The 19,109-nt window shown below is 39.5% G+C and overlaps 1 long non-coding RNA gene across 1 annotated transcript; it reads left to right on the top strand.

The window, feature by feature from the left end:
- The first annotated feature begins 13,802 nt into the window (after positions 1–13,802).
- On the top strand, positions 13,803–18,583 carry LOC134481479 (uncharacterized). The gene is made up of 2 exons (XR_010056980.1): positions 13,803–14,751; positions 16,680–18,583. It is a non-coding gene; the product is annotated as an uncharacterized LOC134481479 (long non-coding RNA).
- Positions 18,584–19,109: the final 526 nt, after the last annotated feature.

Genomic DNA, 19,109 nt, shown 5'->3' with positions numbered 1-19,109 from the left:
ATAATGGCAAGCTGAATCCAAGAACACATCAAAAACACCAAGATCCAGTAGGCTTCATCCTACTAGGAATGCAGGGGGAGTTCAGTATATGAAAATCCATTACTATAATCCACAATAGAAATAACTTCACAGAAAAAAAACCCTTCATTAGATTCTGAAAATGCTGTCACAAAATTCAACACCTTTTCATGATAAGTGTCTTGAACATATCAGGGATACAACGCACATACCTTAACACAATAAAGGAAATAAACACTAAGCAAATACCAAAGATCAAATTAAATGAAGAGAAACTTAAAGCAATTCCAGTATAATCAGGAAGCCAAGACTGTCCACTCTCCCCATATCTATCAACAATTAAAGGAGGTCAATGGGATATAAATTAGAAAGGAAGAAGTCAAAGTATCACTATTCTCAGATGGCATGATACTTTATATAACTCTATAACTTTATATATAACTTTATATAAAACTCTATAAAAGAACTCCTGTGAATTGTGCAAGTTGTACAAGTCAAACGTACAAAAACTCTACAGAATTTGTATGAGTTCAAGTGATAAACACATTGAGGTTAGTGACTGGATACATAATTAACTAAAAAACAGTATACTTAGTCTATACAAAGAAAAAAGGGTCTGAAAAAGAAATCAGGGGAAAATTTCATTCACAATAGGCACAAATGCTTTAAAATATCTTGATATAACTCTAAGCAAGCAATTGAAATACTTATTTGACTAGCACTTTGTGACAATGAAGAAAAAACTTGGAGAATATATCAGAAAATGGAAAGATTTCTGATAGTGCTCATGGATCTATTTGATTAACATAATAAAAATTGCCATTTTACCGAAAACAATCTACAGATTCAATGTATTTCCCAGGAAAATTTGAACACAATTTTTTACTAAACTTCATGGGGAAAACAACAACAGCAACAGCGAAGCCAGGATAGATTTTAAAATGTCCTGCACAATAAAAGAACTCCTGGAACATCACCATCTCTGATTTCAAGCTGTACTGCACAGCCATGGTTTTGGTATAGAAACAGACAGGTTGATCAATGAAACCAAATCAAAAAGCCAGGAATAAACCCAAACACCCACGAACACTTGAATTTTCCAAAGGAATCCAAAAATGAAAAAGGGAAAGCATCTTCATCAAATGATACTGGTCCAACTGGATGTCCGCATATAGAAGAATACAAATAGATCTATATTCATCATCATGCACAAAACTCAAATCAAAGTGGATCAAAGACCTCAATATAAAATCAGTTTCTAAATCATTAGTAAACAAAAGGTGAAATAAACTTGAACTCATTAGTACAGGAGACAACTTCCTGAACATAACACCAGGCTCAGGCTTAAAAAGGCTGAAGTGTCTCCATAATACAAAGAACACGGTCAATAGTACAAACTTCTAACATATTGGGAAAACAAAAACTCGAAATGTGACAGTGGCCTTATAAGCTAAATATATAAAGAAGTCAAGGAGTTAAACACAAACAAAATGAATGTTCCAGTCTAAAATGACATACAAAACTAAACAGAATCCTCAACAAAGTAATCTCAAATGGGTAAAAAGAAACAGGGGAAATGTTCAATATCTTTAGTTACCATATAAATGAACACAAAATGATACTGAGATTCCATCTTATACCCATCAGTATGACTAGGACCAAAAATTCTAGAGTTAGCACATGCTGGAAAGCATATGGAGTAAGGAAAACACTCCTCAACTGCCGGTAGGAGTGCAAATTTGTATAATCACTCTGGAATTTGGTGATTTCTCAGAAAATTGGGAATAATTCTATCTTAAGTCTCCAATATAAGCCAAAGGTGCTATACCTTATTACAAAGACATCTATACTCCTATATTCAAGGCATCTTTATTCCTAATAGCTAGAAATTGGAAGTAACCCAGATGAATCTCAACAGAAAAATAGATAATGAAAATGTGGCGGAATACTACTCAGCTATTAAAATATAAATATCATCAAATTTCCAGGAAAAGGAATGGAATTACAAAATATACTAACTCAGGTAACCCAGATCCAAAATGATAAACATCTATGCACTCACTTACAAATAGACATTAGTTCAAATGCAGGATATCCAGGCTACAATTCACAGACCTAAAAATGTTAATAAGAAGGAAGATCCAAACTATTATGTTAGAATCTAGCTTAGGAGGAAAAAACAAAATAGTCATGGGAGATAAGTGAAGGGAAGGATCTGGTGGGAGGAGGGATGAGGAAGGGAATAGGGTCATTGTGGATAAAATGTGGTGAAAGAAAGGTGAAAGAGCCAGGGGAGTGGATGGAAATCAATGGATGACAGGGGTAGGAGTGGGGAGCCATCTCGAAGAATGCCAGAGACCAGGAATGGAGGAGGAGGCTCCCAGCAGTCTATGGGGTTGATTTTAGCTGAAACTCCTAACAGAGGGGATAACATAACCTAATGTAGACCCCTTCTGTTTTCATCCAGGAACTCCCAGTGGAGTGAAAAGTATAGCAACCCCCAAAACCCTTCACCAAAATTTGTTCTGTATAAAAGAAAAGCAGGGACATTAATGGACCAGATACTGAGAGAAAGACTAATAAATAAGCACCCATCTTGAGACCAATTCCAAGGACAAATACCAATCTGTGACACTGTTAATGATACTCTGCTATGCTTGCAGAGGGGGAGCCTTGTAAAACTGTTCTCTGAGAGGCTTCACCCATAAGCTGGCTGAAACAGATACAGAGACCCAGAGCAAAATGTTGGACAGAGTCTAATGGAGGAGGTAGGGGAAGGATCCAGGGCCTTGAAGGGGGTGAGAACTCTACAGACAAAAACAAAAGAATAAACTAACCTGACCCTTGAAGGATGTCAGATACTGAATCATGAACAACAAGAACAAGAACAACAAGAGCAACAACAACAACAACAACAACAACAACAACAGCAACAGCAACAACGAAAGCACAACAAAAAAACCTAGGTCCCTAGCACAATTGTAGCAGATATGCAGCTCAGACTTCATCTAGTGTACCCAACAACTGGAAAGGAGGCTGTCCCTAAAGCTGTTGCCTGTCTGTGGATTCAGTTCCCCTATCTCAGCTGTTTCTAGCCTCAGTGGTAGAGGATGCATGTAGCCTTAGAGAGACTTGATGTGCTAAGGTGAAAGGATACCCAAGTTTTCTTCCACCCTATCACAGCAGACAGGGTGTGGGAGGAGGGACTTTGTGAGGGAGGGGCAGGGAGAAAAGGAACATCGATAGAAGTGTAAAGTGAATAGATAAATTAATGGGTTAAAAAAGGGGGAAATGCTATGTGCCTCTATACCCGTTGTTATTGTATATCTTGCATATGTGTTTTATAGCACATGTGTATTTTATAATATTTATACTAATGTTTAAATGAAAAATATATTCTATGTAATTACACACACACACACACACACACACACACACACACACACACACACACACTGTCTTAGTTACGATTTTACTACTATTAACAGACAACATGGCCAAGGCAAGCCTTATAAAGAACAATATATATTTGGCTCTCGCTTAAAGGTTCAGAGTTTCAGTCCAATATCTTCAAGGTGGGAGTATGGCAGCTTCTAGGCAGGCATGGTGCAGGCAGAGCTAAGAGTTCTACATGTTTATTTGAAAGCAGCTAGTGGAAGACTGGTTTCCAGGCAGCTAAGAGTAGGGTCTTAAAGCCCAAGCCTTTTGTGGATTGCACTACTGCTGTTTGTATTTTGATGCTAATTATGCTTCCCTCGGAGGGGCTGCTTCAAAGGAGTGAATCACATATTCTGGTGACTTCATGTGAATCTCCATTTAAACTGGTAAAATAAAATCTAAAGCCTGTGTTGGGGTAGTAGAAGGAAAGGCAGTTATGAAAGTTTAAGAAGGGAAAGAGAAGACAGGGAGAGGGAAACAGAGGAAGAGGGAGAGATGGGAGGGAGATGGGGAAGGGAGAAGAAGAGAGAGATGGGGAAGGGGGGAAGGAGGATGGTAGAGAAGATGGAATCAGGAGAAGAAACCAGAGCTGACCCAAATGATATGGAAAAGCTGCAAGTAGCTTTCATAGATGGTCAATAAAATAATGTAGGGTAAATTTGTCCAATCTCGGTGTTTAGCTTGTATTTACATTAATTGAATTTTGTGTTCTTTGTGTGTGCATTTTTGGTTGAAGATTTACTTTGTCTGGGACTGTGTGTACAAGCAATGCAACTGGGCCACTGCTGCCCATTTGCCTCCCAGGCATTGCACACAACTTAAGTGTGCCATGGTCTGTTATTTATGGTGTGATCACCCTGGAGGGCATCACTGTCCTGCTGGGGCTATTTAATGTTTAGTTTATTTGCTGAGGCTACTTCCTCCAAGCAACGACCTTCTCCAGGCCCCTGAGGTGTTCAGGAAAGTCAAAGATAGCTGTTCAGTCCACAGACCACGTCCTGATACCTGCACCTGGAGTAGGTCCCTAACCTCATGTTTCTGGGATGAAGAATTTGTACAGTGGCTAATTAAAGGGGAGTGGGAGTCCTTGTCACCCTGGGCACTGTGCCCTGGGGAGAGGGTTTAAATTATTGACCTTGTACAGTCTGCTTGTTGGTTCTGAATGCTGGGGTAGTGGACAGAGTCTCAAGCCCTTAATTTATTTACCAGCTGTGTTTCTGTGACCCTTATTTGAGTAGGCTTCTGGGGTGGGGTTATATAAGTTCAAAAGTTTAAGCTGTCTGGAGATAATAATTTTATACAGTTATTTCAATTAAATGTTTTGAGATTTTACATATGTGTGTGTGTGTGTGTGTGTGTGTGTGTGTGTGTGTGTTTGTGTATGTTTCTTGGTACATTACAAATCTTTTGTGTTACCTTTTTGTGGTGGTAAGGGAATCTGACCGACTTATAGCTGACTTTTTGCAGGCTATCCATGGGGTGGATGGCCTGGGAAGTGTGAGTGACTTGACAGCAACATAGCTGCGGAAACCATAGGTGTATGGAGGCTGGCAAGACCTCCCCATACCAGTCCTTTACTGTTTTAACCTGGTTTGAGTCTTAAAACTATATGCAACACACACCCACAATGACACACCTACTCAAACAAGGACAAATATACTCCAACAAGATCACAGCTCCAAATAGTGCCACTCTCTGGAGCAAGCAGCTACAAACTAATTACACATACACATTATCCATATTCATATACATATGCATATATATATATATGTATACACACACACAAATATTTTTCTAGTCTTCTGTTGACCAGATCATTTGCATTTTCAAAAGACGTAAGTGATTCAGAGGTCTTCCATAAGTGTCAGGTATAAATGTCTAATTCAACAAATAAATTACTTGTTCATATCAATGTTCTATGAGCATTATGGTTGATTTAACTGACTTTCCTTCCAAATATTCTTGATAATATTCCTTGTTACTGTGCAAGCTAGGTGGAACACCAGATTCCAGAAAAATTTACCTAAGTCAAAGGCTTACTTTGTAATTTTAACCTATTAATTCTTTTTAAACCATTTTCTGAATTCTGGTTTAAAAACAGATATAATACCTTCTCATATTGCATCTCTAAAGGAATGTGTCTAGTTCATTTTTAGATTTTATGCTTTCAATATGGTGAAATTATATTCAATTCTACCTACAAAGTAGCTGAGGAAATAATCCCAAAATGTAAAATTCTGATAACTGCATAATGTCTAAAAGTGCCTGTAACCAAAGCATTATTTCCATTATCTCAAAAGAGCAAATCTTTAATGTGCTTATGTAGAGATCCAACTGCACATGATTTTATGAGGAATATGTACAACATCACATCCACAGTTGTATTAGGTTTATGATTTGTTCCACAGTTCTTTTCTACATGTAGGAATCTGGCTACTGCAGTAAATAGTTGATAGTTTCTAATATACCACTTTGGTTTAAATGTGCTTGGCTTCTTCATTATCAATTTTAGAGTTTATATACCATTCTTGGATATTTGGAACACAGAAATATTCTTCTAGCATGGGGCTCAGGAGATAGTCAAGATAAGAAAAGATAGTCTTGGTAAAGTCTGGAAAATTAGATGTTAAAGTTTTATTATGAATGAAGCAAAGATAGATATTGGAATCCTTTCTTTATATGATACAGTGACTTGATACTTCAATTTGACTACATGAACTTGATTCTCTAGAACCCAGAACCAACATGATCTTTCTTTAATCCCCAAAATACTGTAAGGAAAAGTTAATGACAAATAAATTAACTGGTACAGAGAAAATAGGATTAAACCAATTTTCATACCATTAAAATTAGCAATCATGGTGACCCCATTTGACAGGTGAGTGAAAACTTCTATAGCAAGGATCCTAGGGTACACCATTGATCATTAGTCATAATATTGCTTATATTGCTTAGGAAAGGCTACTTATTGCCTATTTTTATTTAAGCTTGCTAGTACAAGCGTAGCATAATCATATGTGACATTCGAAACACTGAATAAGCATTTTCCTAGCCTCATCAGAAAGCCACTAATGTGTCCATATGCCTTTCTGGCTTTATGTATACCTTGATAGCCATACTCTGGGAGAGCAGCATATGGCCCTTTGATGGAATATGGTAGGAATTGACAGGCAGTTTTAAGATGCTCTATCAACAGTTCATGAATAATAAAGTGCAGTCGCATGAATAATCAGTATCATTTATGTTTGCAGTGTTGTGAGAGACAACAGCAGCATGCAGAGGAACCAGTGATCTGTTTTCATACTTTTAATGAAATTTTTATTTCAAATATAATTCTTAATTATTTATTTTACTTGGATTCAAGGTTATTAATTAATTAATTTTCACTCTTAAGAAAATTAAAAAAAGAGCAATGTCTCAATAGCTGAAGTTAAATAGTGCAAATACCTGGTTATAAATATCAGAAATAAAATATATATCAAAATATAGATCTATTTTAAGTTTTTAAAGATTAAATAAAAAGATATGTTAAGGGGTTTTATTCTACTACTCATTTCAGAACGAAGTCTTTGGTTTTTGTGACTGTTATAATGCTGAGTATGATGCTTTGTTTTACACTTAGATTAAACTTGACAGAAACTACTATATTTGCTTTAATTTTCTAATTAAGCATATTTCCCACTGACTGATTTCACGAAACATTTTTATGACTTTGTTCAAATTAGTGTGATGTAATTTCTAAATGAATACTTATGAGACACTTTAACATGAAGATATAGTTAATGAGTAATGAATTCTCCTTTTACAAAAATATTTTTAAAATGTTCTGAGATATAAGATAATTACATCATTTCTACCTCCCTTTTCTTGTAACAATCCCATCCTTGTTATTCTACAATGTTACTTTTATATGTTCTAATTGTACTTGTATGCATATTTCCAGGTCTGACCCTTTGTTTTTGCATAAGCAGTTGGTAAGTTCTTTTGTGGGGAAGAAAATTTCTCTTACTCTTGGTATTCCTAAGTTTCTTGTAGGTTTTTACCTATAGGTGAGGAATCATCTTCAAGAAAACTTTGTGTACACAGGATGTAGATTGTTACAAAAAAAAGTTCAAGGAGCCAAAACACAAAACAATGAAACACAGTCCCAGCTGTTATATTTACATTATAGCCCTTGTAGGAAATTTTGCAGAAGAAGGGAAGGAACCATTGTGTAAGCTAAAAAAATAAGATGCGATTGTAGAGTGATGACTTATGGAAATAGAATCTACACCTATGCTGTCTTACCAACTGAGTTCTACTTATAAAGTGACATAGATTAGTATGGCACAGCATGTTGGTAAAATTATTTTGTACCACTTGTGTCTTTAGTCCTTAATATACACATACTAAAAATGATGAAAATTGCTGCACTTTGCATATGCTTATTGTCTGAACATAAACATAAAAATTTGTATTTTGTGGGGAATTATATAATCTGTACATTTAATTATTCCTTAAAATACCCATTGTACTGAAATACATAGTTCACTTCCTAATTCCTCCAAGACTCAACAGATGTAATATAGTAAATATTAACTAAATATAATTAAATTTTAAGGTTGAATTTTGACAATAGTTGAACAGTATCAGACTCTTTATAATATGTACAACTAAGCTGGATAATCTCTTTCTTTCATTAAATTTCTTTCCATCTTTCTTTTTAATTAAGACAAATTTTGAAAAATTAATATATCATACTTACTTTGACTAAGTGATGTATTTTAGCAAACAAATATATTGAATAAAATACACAACAACATAGTGAAAATTAATCAGTTTTGTGGAGCAACACTTCTTTTGCATTTTTGTTGTTTTTTTTAAATGAGCTTCTCCTCTAAATCTGATATTAATATTACTACATAATTGCAGTTGTACTTACATATAAATATGCTATTCTCAGATAAATGAAATTCACTTTAATTATCAAAGATTCCCTCAAAATCCAAACAAATAAAACCACAACAGCTCTGTATGACAAGAACTTCAAGTCTGCGAAGAAAGAAATTGAAGAAGATCTCAGAAGATGGAAAGACCTCCCATGGTCATGGATTGTCAGGATTAATATAGTAAAAATGGCCGTTTGGCCCAAAGCAATCTACATATTCATTGCCATCCCCATCAAAATTCTAGGTCAATTCTTCACAGAGTTAGAAGGAGGATATTGCAAATTTATTTGGATTAACAGAAAACCCAGGATAGCAAAACCTATACTCAATAATAAAAGAAATTCTGGGGGAATCATCATCCCTGACCTCAAGCAGTATTACAGATCAATAGTTACAAAAACTGTATGATATTGACAGGTATATAAGTGGTTTATAATTGAAGACCCAGAAATGAACTCACAGACCTATGGTCACTTGATCTTTGACAAAGGAGTTAAAACCATCCAATGGAAAAAAGATAGCATTTTCTACAAATGGTACTGGTTCAACTACAGGTCAGCATATAGAAGAACACAAATCAATCCCTTTTATCACCCTGTACAACGCTTAATTCCAAGTGGATCAAGAAACTCCATATCAAATCAGATACACTCAAACTAATAGAAGAAAAAGTGGGAAAGAGTCTTGATCACATGGGCACTGGGGAAATTTTCCTGAACAAAACACCAGTGACTTATGCTCTAAGATCAAGAATCGACAAATGGGACCTCACAAAACTACAAAGCTTCTGTAAGGCTTATGACCCTGTCTTTAGGACAAAACAGCAACCAACAGATTGGGAAAAGATCTTTACCAATCCTACATCTGACAGAGGGTTAATATGTAAAATATACAAAGAACTCAAGAAGTTTGACTCCAGAGAGCCAAATAACCCTATTAAAAATGGGGTACAAAGCTAAACAAAACATTCTCAGGTGAGGACTATCGAATGGCCAAAAAGCACCTAAAGAAATGATCAAAGTCCTTAGTCATCAAGGAAATGCAAATGAAAACAACCCTGAGATTCTACCTCACACCTGTCTGAATTGCTAAAATAAAAAACTCAGATGACAACAGATGCTAATTAGGATGTGGAGAAAGAGGAACACTCCTCCATTGTTGGTGGGATTGCAAACTGGTACAACCACTCTAGAATTCAGCCTGGAGGTTCCTCAGAAAATTGGACATTCCACTACATGAGGACCCTGCTATAACTCTTCTGGGCATATACCCAAAAGATGCTCCAACATACAACAAAGACACATACTCTACTATGCTCATAACAGTCATATTTATAATAGCCAGTAGCTGGAAAAAAAACCCAGATGCCCTTCAACAGAAGAATCAATACAGAAAATGTGATATATCTACACAATGGAATATTACTCAGCTATCAAAAACAATGACTTCACGAAATTCATAGGCAAATGGATTGAACTAGAAAATATCATCCTGAGTTAGGTAACCCAATCACTGAAAAACACACTTGGTATGCCCTCACTGTTAAGTGGGTATTAGTCCAAAAGCTCAAATTACCCAATATACAGTCCACAGATCACATGAAGCTCAAGAAGAAGGATTACCAAAGTTCTGATGCTTCAGGCCTTCTTTAAAGGGAGAACAAAAATATTCATAGGAGGGGTAATGAAGGCGAAATTTGGAGCTGAGACTGAAGGAACAGCCATTCAGAGCCTAACACACATGTGATATACCCACACACACACACACAAACACACACACACACACACACACAAACACGCACACATGCACACATGCACACACACACACACACACACACACACACACACACACACACACACACACGTATAGCCTCCAAGACTAGTTAAAATGAATGCAGGAAAGAAGTGCATGCTGACAGAAACCGGATATAAATGTCTCCTGGGAGACACAGTCAGAGTATGTCAAATACAGAGGAGAATGCTAGCAGCAAACTACTGAACTGAGAATGGGACCCCGGTTGGAGGAATTAGAGGAAGGATTGAAAGAGCCGAAGGTGCTAGCAACACTATAAGAACAACAATGCCAGCCAAGATCTCCCAGAAACTAAACCACTACCCAAAGACTATACATGGACTGATCCATGCATATGTAGCAAAGGAATGCTACCCACAGAATGAGAAGCCCTTGGTCCTGTCAAGGTTTGATCCCCAGTGTAGGGGAATGTTGGGGTGGCTAGAAGTGGGGTGGATATAGAGAGGATACCCTTATGAAAAAAGGGAGGGCAGTGGGATAAGGGTCTTATGTCTATGAAACTGGGAAAGTGAATAACATTTGAAATGTAAATTTTAAAAAATCCAATTAAAAAATAACAATACCATCAAGAAACAAAATTCTCTTCTGTAATATTTTCAGTGACTAACTTTTTTTGGGGGGGCAATGTGCTTCTAAGATAAAATCTAAACTTCTCTAACCTTTTCATTTGAATGAAATAGTATTTAAAAAAATTAATTTTTTGAGTCCTGTAGTTGACTCCTATATATTCACAGATATAGGTTCCCTAGTAGATATGGTAAAACAATTTCATATTTATTATACTCATAGTCTCTGAGAAGTACAATTATTTTTGTTTTAGACAAGGTAAAACAGTGTTTCTACCAATACAGTCACATTTCCATTCTCAAAAATTCTGAACAATATTCCCCTTTCAAGAAAATTTGCATATAAAATTAAATTAAATGGATAAAAGTTTACTAGATCCTAATATTATTTAAAGTTTGTCATAACTGTAAGTCAAGAGGATCCATTAGGTAAGGTATGTTAGTGCTAGCCTCAAAGGTTCTAGTGATGTATGCATAATCTAAGAAATGTATCACCAAAAGCCTACAAAATTCAAAAATCACAGTTACTCTAGAGATTCTAGAATTAACACAGATTGCTGATACCATGACTATTTTCATATCATTCAGAACAGACCTCTAATTTATAGAATGGTAGAGATTTATTTTAGTGATTCAAGCTATGACATTTATGGAAGTTCATTACCACATAATAGAAAACAAAGTGTTCCTCTACAGTTTCAAATAAATCTAAAATTTATTAATTTATAGGCTATATGATTTAATACAAGTGACTTAATATTTAATAAAATTTAATAGTTTGGTCCATATTAGAATTCATTTTAGATGCAAGCATGATAAAGCCAAATTAGCAATCAGTTTTGCTATATCACATTTTACTCAAATGACATTTTTATTTTTTCTCATAAATACATACAGTATTCAAACTCAGTTTATCCAAAGTTGCTAAATATACCTTTGCATTTATGAGTGTTTTTTACATTCCCTTTGCCATTTTACAGCTAAGTTAGTAGCAATAAATAAATGATTGTGTTCTCCTTGGACTGGTAACTCAGACTGGAATTATCACATACTAGGGTAATACATAATATATTAAAATTGGTTAGTTAAATTAAACCATTAATTTTTGATTCATGATTTAGAGCAGGAAATGTTGACATGTTTCAGTCCTAATACTTGAAAGGCTGAGGGAGGTAGGTCACTATCAGTTCTAGGCTAGGCTGGTCTAAACAGCTAAAGACTAGCAATATTACATAGTGAAAACCTATCTCCAAAAGCAATAAAAATATGTTTGGACCTAAGTAAAAGACATTACTAATATCTTTAAACAGTAAGTTATTTCCTTGCAATGAATAAAGTTAATTTTATCTCTTCCTGCCTTACTTTTCTTATACTTAAATAAGAATCTTGAATTGGTCCTCTCTAAATGAAACTGGGGCAATGAGTAGCAGAGACTGAAGAAAAACCCATCCAGAGACTGCCCCACTTAGGGATTCATCCCATATACAGATATCAAACCCAGACACTATTGCTGATGATAAAAATTGCTTGCCTACAGGAACCTGGTACAGCTGTCTCCTGGAGGATCTGCCAGAGCCTGATCAATATAAATGCCAATGCATGCACATAACCAATCACTGGACTGAGCATGGGAAGCCAACGGAGGAGTTAGGGGAAGGACAGGTTTAACAACTCCATAGTAAGAACAACAATATCAGTCAACCAGAAACCTCAGAGCTACCAGGGACTAACAACCAACCAAAGAGTACACATGGCTCCAGCAGCATATGTAGCAGAGGACTGTCTTATCTGGCATCAATGGTAGGGGGATCCTTGATCTTATGGAGGCTCCTTGATGCTCTAGTATGGATAAATAAAAGGGCAGTGAGGAGGAATTGGGTGGGTGTGTGGGTGGGAAGAACCTTCACAGAAGCAGGGGTAGTGGGGATCACATAGAAGGTTTGAAGCAAAATAGCCTGGAAGAGAGATAACATTTGAAATGTAAATGAATAAAATAACCAATAAAAATTTTTAAATAAATCTTGCTTTAAATGATCTTTTTTTCAAAATTATTTTTTTCTTTCTTACATTTTTAATTTATTTTTTCTACATTCCAGACTTATTCCCTTCCTGGTTTACCCTTTCTGTTCTACATCTTATACCTCCTCACTGCCCCTCCCCAACACCAGTCTCCACTAGGAAGGCCCCATACCACCAGACTTCTAATCTTCCTGGTGTGTTCGTTCTCTTGAGGATAAGGTGCATCTTCCCAGACTCATCAGTCCTCTGCTGTATATGTGTAGTGGGCCACATATCAGCTGGTTAGTAGTCCAGTGTCTGAGAGTTCTCTGGGGTCGAGGTTAATTCAGACTGCTTGTGCTCCTACAGGGTTGTCTTTCACATCTTCTTCCAGCTTTTCCTTAATTCAACCATAGGGGTCAGCAGCTGCTGTTCATTGGTTGGGTGCAAATATTTGCATCTCTTTCAGCTGCTTGTTGCATCTTTTGGAGGGCAGTCATGACAGGTCCCTTTTTGTGAGTACTCTATAATCTCAGTAATAGGGCTTGGGGCCTCCCATTGAGCTAGATCCCACTTTGGGCCTATTGCTGCAGTTCTTTTCCTCAGTCTGTTCCCCAGTTTTCAGAGTTCTTTTCCCCAGTTGTTTCAGAGGGGAAAAAATGTAGGTCAGAGTTTTGACTGTGGAATAGCAACCCCATCCCTCACCTGATGCCTTATCTTTTGCTAGAGGTGGTATCTACAAGTTTCCTCTCCCCACTGCATAGAATTTCATTCAGCCCCCTCCCAGCCCCCATCAAGAGCTGAGAGCTGTGAGTTCTCACCTCCCAGGTCTCAGGTACATTCTGGAGTGTCCTCTTAACCTCCTACTTCCTGAGGTTGCCTGTTTCCATTCTTTCTGTTGCACTATGGGCTCAAGTCCTTTTTCTCCACCCTATACCAGATCCCGTTACCATCTTTCCAACCACTGCCCACTTTTCTTCCCAGGCCCCTCCCTCCCTGCTTTGTAGTTCCTCACTTGAAGCCTTCAGCTTGTTGATTTTTTTTTTTTGAGATATGTGGAGTATATCTTAGGTATTCTGTACTTTGTTCTTTGGCTAATATCCACTTACCTCACTCAGGATGATATTTTTCTAGTTCCATCTATTTGTCTGCCAAACTCATGATGTCCTTGTTCTTAAGAGATAAATAAGAATTCCATTGTGTAAATGAAGAACATTTTCTGTATCCATTCATCTGTCATGGGACATCTGGGATGTTTTCAGCTTCTTGCTACCACAGATAAGGATACTATGGACATAGTGGAACATGTGCCCCTGAGGCATGGTGGGGCATCTTTTGGGTATATTACCAAGAGTGGTTTTGCTGGGTCTTCACGTAGATGTACTTCCAAATTTTTGAGGAACCTCCAAATTGGTTGGTTACTAGAGTGGTTGTAGCAATTTGCAATCCCACCAGCAAAAGAGGAGTGCTCCTCTTTATCAACATCCTCGCCAACAGGTGTTGTGAGGAGCTGTCCGAGGAGCTGTCCTCACAGAGATGTGAGGAGCTGTCTGAGGAGCTCTCCTCACATATGTGAGGAGCTGTCCTCACAAACTCCATTACAAGATGGCACCGGCATCCGGCAGAACGCACCTAGTAAAAAGGGCAATACGCAGGCGCCTGGTAACGTCCCTACTCAAAGGGACACGTACGTTTTGGTACGTCATCTGGCATAATTGGCAGCGACCAGTCAGAGAGTGACACGTCCTAGGCGAGGATAGTTTCCTATATAAGGGACGGTTATTCCTCACTCTCCGTCTCCGCATTGTAAGCTTATGCTCTCCCTCTCAAGACGCATTAAAGCTTTTCTGTAGTAGGATCCTGTGTGTGCCGCGTCGTTCCTGCTGGCGAGACGAAGCGCGGGACATCTGGTGCCAAAAACCCGGGAAAGACCTCACCATCGTCAGCACCTTCGGAGATCCCTTGGCGACAAGGAGGATTCAGAACTGCAGGTAGATACGTTCGGAGAGGCAGCCCTCTCTTGGACTTTGGTCTGGGGTTGTCACCGCCTTGGGAAGGATTTGTTGAGGCTATAGTATTTGTCCTGGGAGCCACACTATTCTTTATGTTCTGTTTTCACCGTTTTCGCTGTTAAAAGGACGATCACAGCAGCTGAAGGCGCGTCTCAGTCTCTCGTATATAAGTGAGCTTCGCGCAGCTCCCTTTTACCTTCGATTTTGACTGTTGAGGAACAAGGACGCGATAAGGCCGACGTAGATAAGCGGCACCGTCCGGGGAGGCGCGTGTAAGACTCCCGTACATAAGAGAGCAGCGTGTCCGTCTCTACCCTTTCACCTCACGCCTTGTCAGACGGACGTAGATAAGCCGCCGGCGTTCCTGGCCCATCATGGGATCCTCACAGTCTGTGGTCACGGCCTTGGAAACAGTGTTAAAGCAGAGGAACATCAAAATTGGAGGAGGAACACTTAAAAACTTTGTGAAGGAGGTGGAGAGGGTGGCGCCTTGGTTTGCCTGTTCAGGCTCGTTTACGATTGCCTCATGGAACAAACTTGGAAAAGACCTTGACAGAAAATTGGCGGAAGATGATCTGCGCCTAGGGACCAAAGCTATATGGAAGCTGGTTAAGAATTGTTTAAAGGATGAAACGTGTAAGGCAGCAGTAGTAGAAGGACAGGCCACTCTCGAGGTAGTCCGGGAAAGTCTGTCAGAAACCGAACGTAGTGAGAGGTTGGGCGCGCGCAAGAAAAAAGACGTCCAAAGAAAGAAAAGGTGCCCTCCCGGTAAGTCCAAAGACAAGGGAGTGTTGAAATTTTCAGATTCCAGCACTTCCTCCTCTACACATAAACCAGGAGGGGGAGCCAGCCTATACCCTGTGAAAGAGCTAGAAGCGCTGAACCTCGACAGTTCTGAAAGGTCTGAAAATAAAACCTTAGACTCAGAGGAGGAGGCCGAGCTAGTGCTGTTAGTATTCTTGAAACCGCCGGTATAATTAAAACCACTAGTAAGGTGGCAGATATTTTCCGAAAAATCCAAATTATCCTATTAAATAGAAGATTCCCTGTATACATTACTCATATACGGGCCCATTCTGGACTCCCTGGCCCAATGAGTTCACAGAATGATTTGGCTGACAAAGCCACAAAAATGATAGCTGTGGCCCTGGCCTCTCCTTTAGAGGCCGCTAAAGCCTTTCATGGCAATTTCCATGTCACCTCAGAAACTTTACGCCACCGCTTCTCTATAACTAGAAAAGAGGCACGTGATATAGTCACCCAATGCCAACAGTGCTGCCAGTTCCTCCCAGTTCCTCACATCGGGGTCAACCCAAGAGGAATACAGCCATTGCAAATCTGGCAAATGGATGTTACTCATAATTCTACTTTTGGAAAATTTCAGTATGTGCATGTATCTATAGACACATGTTCTGGCATTCTACATGCCACCCCACTTACAGGAGAAAAAACAACACATGTCATTCAGCACTGCCTTGAAGCATGGAGTGCTTGGGGAAAGCCAAAATGTGTAAAAACTGACAATGGCCCCGCCTACACATCTCAAAAATTCCGTCAGTTTTGTGCTCAGATGCAGGTTACCCACCTGACGGGCCTGCCCTACAACCCTCAAGGACAGGGAATCATAGAGCGTGCTCATCGGACGCTCAAATCATATTTAATAAAACAAAGGAGGGGAATTATGATAGAACTCCCCCCCAACACCCCGAGTGGCCACTGCTCTGGCCCTTTTTACCTTAAATTTTTTAAATCTTGATGAAGCTGGACAAACAGCGGCTGAGCGACATTGCTCAGAGCCCAAGAGGACAAAAGAATTAGTCAAATGGAAGGATGTATTAACAAATGAATGGAAAGGCCCGGATCCTGTTTTAATAAGATCCAGGGGAACTGTCTGTGTTTTTCCACAGGACAATGAAAATCCCATATGGATCCCAGGACGACTTACTAGGAGCATCACAGCAAGTGATCAAGAAGGGACTGGGACTCCTGCACCTCCTCACTCTTCTTCCATGGATGCCAGCAACGGTGCAGGGCGAGCTACGATGGGGAATAATGTCAACCTTTCCACTCCTGATGCCGGTGATGTACCACTATAATCAATCTTCTGCTTGGTTAAGGGAGGCCACATGGGGAACTGGTGAGGAGGACATTGTGGCTAACGCCACAGTTCTCTATGGTGGTGGCCTTACATTGGGTTAATGGTAGCTGCACTGATCTTACGCCCATAGCGATACTACTTGGAGGAAAGGGCGAAAAGGGACGGTTGTCATTTTCCTGGACGGGGAACATCAAACCTGCTGCCTCTGTCTGGACAGCTACTCATATAAAATATCGCAGTAGTTACCCGCATGCCTCGCTTTATCCCGATCCCTGTTGATGCCCCGGGGACCATGACCTTATTTAGAGGAAAAAGAGATTTTGGTACTTCTGCAATTATTGCTGGCATTATTGCTACGACAGCAGTCGCTCCCTCGGTTACTGCCTCGGCATTGGCCTTGTCAAATTCAGTACAGACAACCCAAACTATCAACGATTTATCGGCCACCATCTCTGTGGCTCGGGACAGACAGGCCTCAGCCAACACTCAGATATAGGGAGGCCTTATGCTTGTCAACCAACGTATAGATCTGGTCCGAGAGCAATTAGACATTCTATGGCAACTGGCCCAGCTTGGCTGTGAGCAAAAACTCCCAGGCCTTTGTGTCACCTCCATATAATATGACAAATTTACCCGAGCTGCTAATCTGTCTAAGAGTCTTTCACAGCATCTGTTACAGAATTGGACCTCGGAGTTTGAACAGACACTTCGGGAGCTGAGAGCGACCATCATTCAAATAAATTCTACCCGACTGGACCTGTCTTTGACGGAGGGATTGTCGTCCTGGATCACCTCAGCAGTCTCTTATTTCAAGGAATGGGTGGGAGTGGGACTTTTTGGAGTGATCCTCTGCTGTGGATTAGTGTTACTCCTCTGGTTGTTTTGCAAATTGAGATCTCAAACAAGAAAGGACAAAGTAGTGATCGCCCAGGCACTTGTAGCCCTTGAACAAGGAGCGTCAGCCGATATCTGGTTGACCATGCTCAAGCAACAGGTCGCCGGCTGGACAGCTCTTGCACTCCTAGAACCTCGGTTCATTGCACAGGATTAGAGTGTCCGGCTTGAGCAGCCCATGAGGGGTGACGAGCTTAGCATCGCACAGGGAAGTTCTACCAAATATGCTCCCTGGAAGGCATGTCATATTACATGAGGGTTTCTGCCCCAGTTTTCCCTCCCTCGAAAAATGGCAGTGCGACGGGTCGGGAGTGCCCTGGGTCCCAACAACAGCCTAAGGGTATCTCTCTTGTACAGGTTCGCCAACTTCGTACGAGGATATGACCTCTGTCTTCACCCTCCTATATCTGGGTGTCCTGTTTGCTTAAAAAAAAAAAAAAAAAAAAACAGAAAGGGGGGAGATGTGAGGAGCTGTCCGAGGAGCTGTCCTCACAGAGATGTGAGGAGCTGTCCGAGGAGCTGTCCTCACATATGTGAGGAGCTGTCCTCACAAACTCCATTACAAGATGGCACCGGCATCCGGCAGAACGCACCTAGTAAAAAGGGCAATACGCAGGCGCCTGGTAACGTCCCTACTCAAAGGGACACATACGTTTTGGTACGTCATCTGGCATAATTGGCAGCGACCAGTCAGAGAGTGACACGTCCTAGGCGAGGATAGTTTCCTATATAAGGGACGGTTATTCCTCACTCTCCGTCTCCGCATTGTAAGCTTATGCTCTCCCTCTCAAGACGCATTAAAGCTTTTCTGTAGTAGGATCCTGTGTGTGCCGCGTCGTTCCTGCTGGCGAGACGAAGCGCGGGACAAGGTGTTGTCACCTGAGGTTTTGTACTTAGACATTCTGATTGTTGTGAGGTGGCAATTCAAGGTCATTTTGATTTGATTTTTTTTGATCACAAAAGACTTTGAACATTTCTTTAGGTGCTTTTCAGCCTTTTGAGATTCCTCTGTTGTGAATTCTCGGTTTAGTTCTATAACCCTTTTTGTTGTTGTTGTTGTTGTTGTTGTTGTTGTTGTTGTTGTTGTTGTTGTTTTGATTGGGTTGTTTTGTGTTTTGGTGGTAAGCTTATTGAGTTCTTCATATATTTTGGATATTAGCCCGCTATCAGATGTGGGGTTAGTGAAGATTTTTTTTTCTCCAATCTGTAGGATTCTGCTTTGTCTTATTGACCCTGTCCTTTGACTTACAGAAGGTTTCCAATTTCATGAGGTTATATTTATCAAGTTCTGATTTTAGAGCATGAGCAACAGGAGTTCTGTTCAGGAAATCTCCCCGGTGCCAGT

Source organism: Rattus norvegicus, chromosome 13 (genome assembly GCF_036323735.1).
Source record: "Rattus norvegicus strain BN/NHsdMcwi chromosome 13, GRCr8, whole genome shotgun sequence".
In the NCBI taxonomy this organism is placed as follows: Eukaryota; Metazoa; Chordata; class Mammalia; order Rodentia; family Muridae; genus Rattus; species Rattus norvegicus.
The sequence above is the reverse complement of the archived record's forward strand: the minus strand, read 5'-3'. Positions and strand labels throughout refer to the sequence as shown.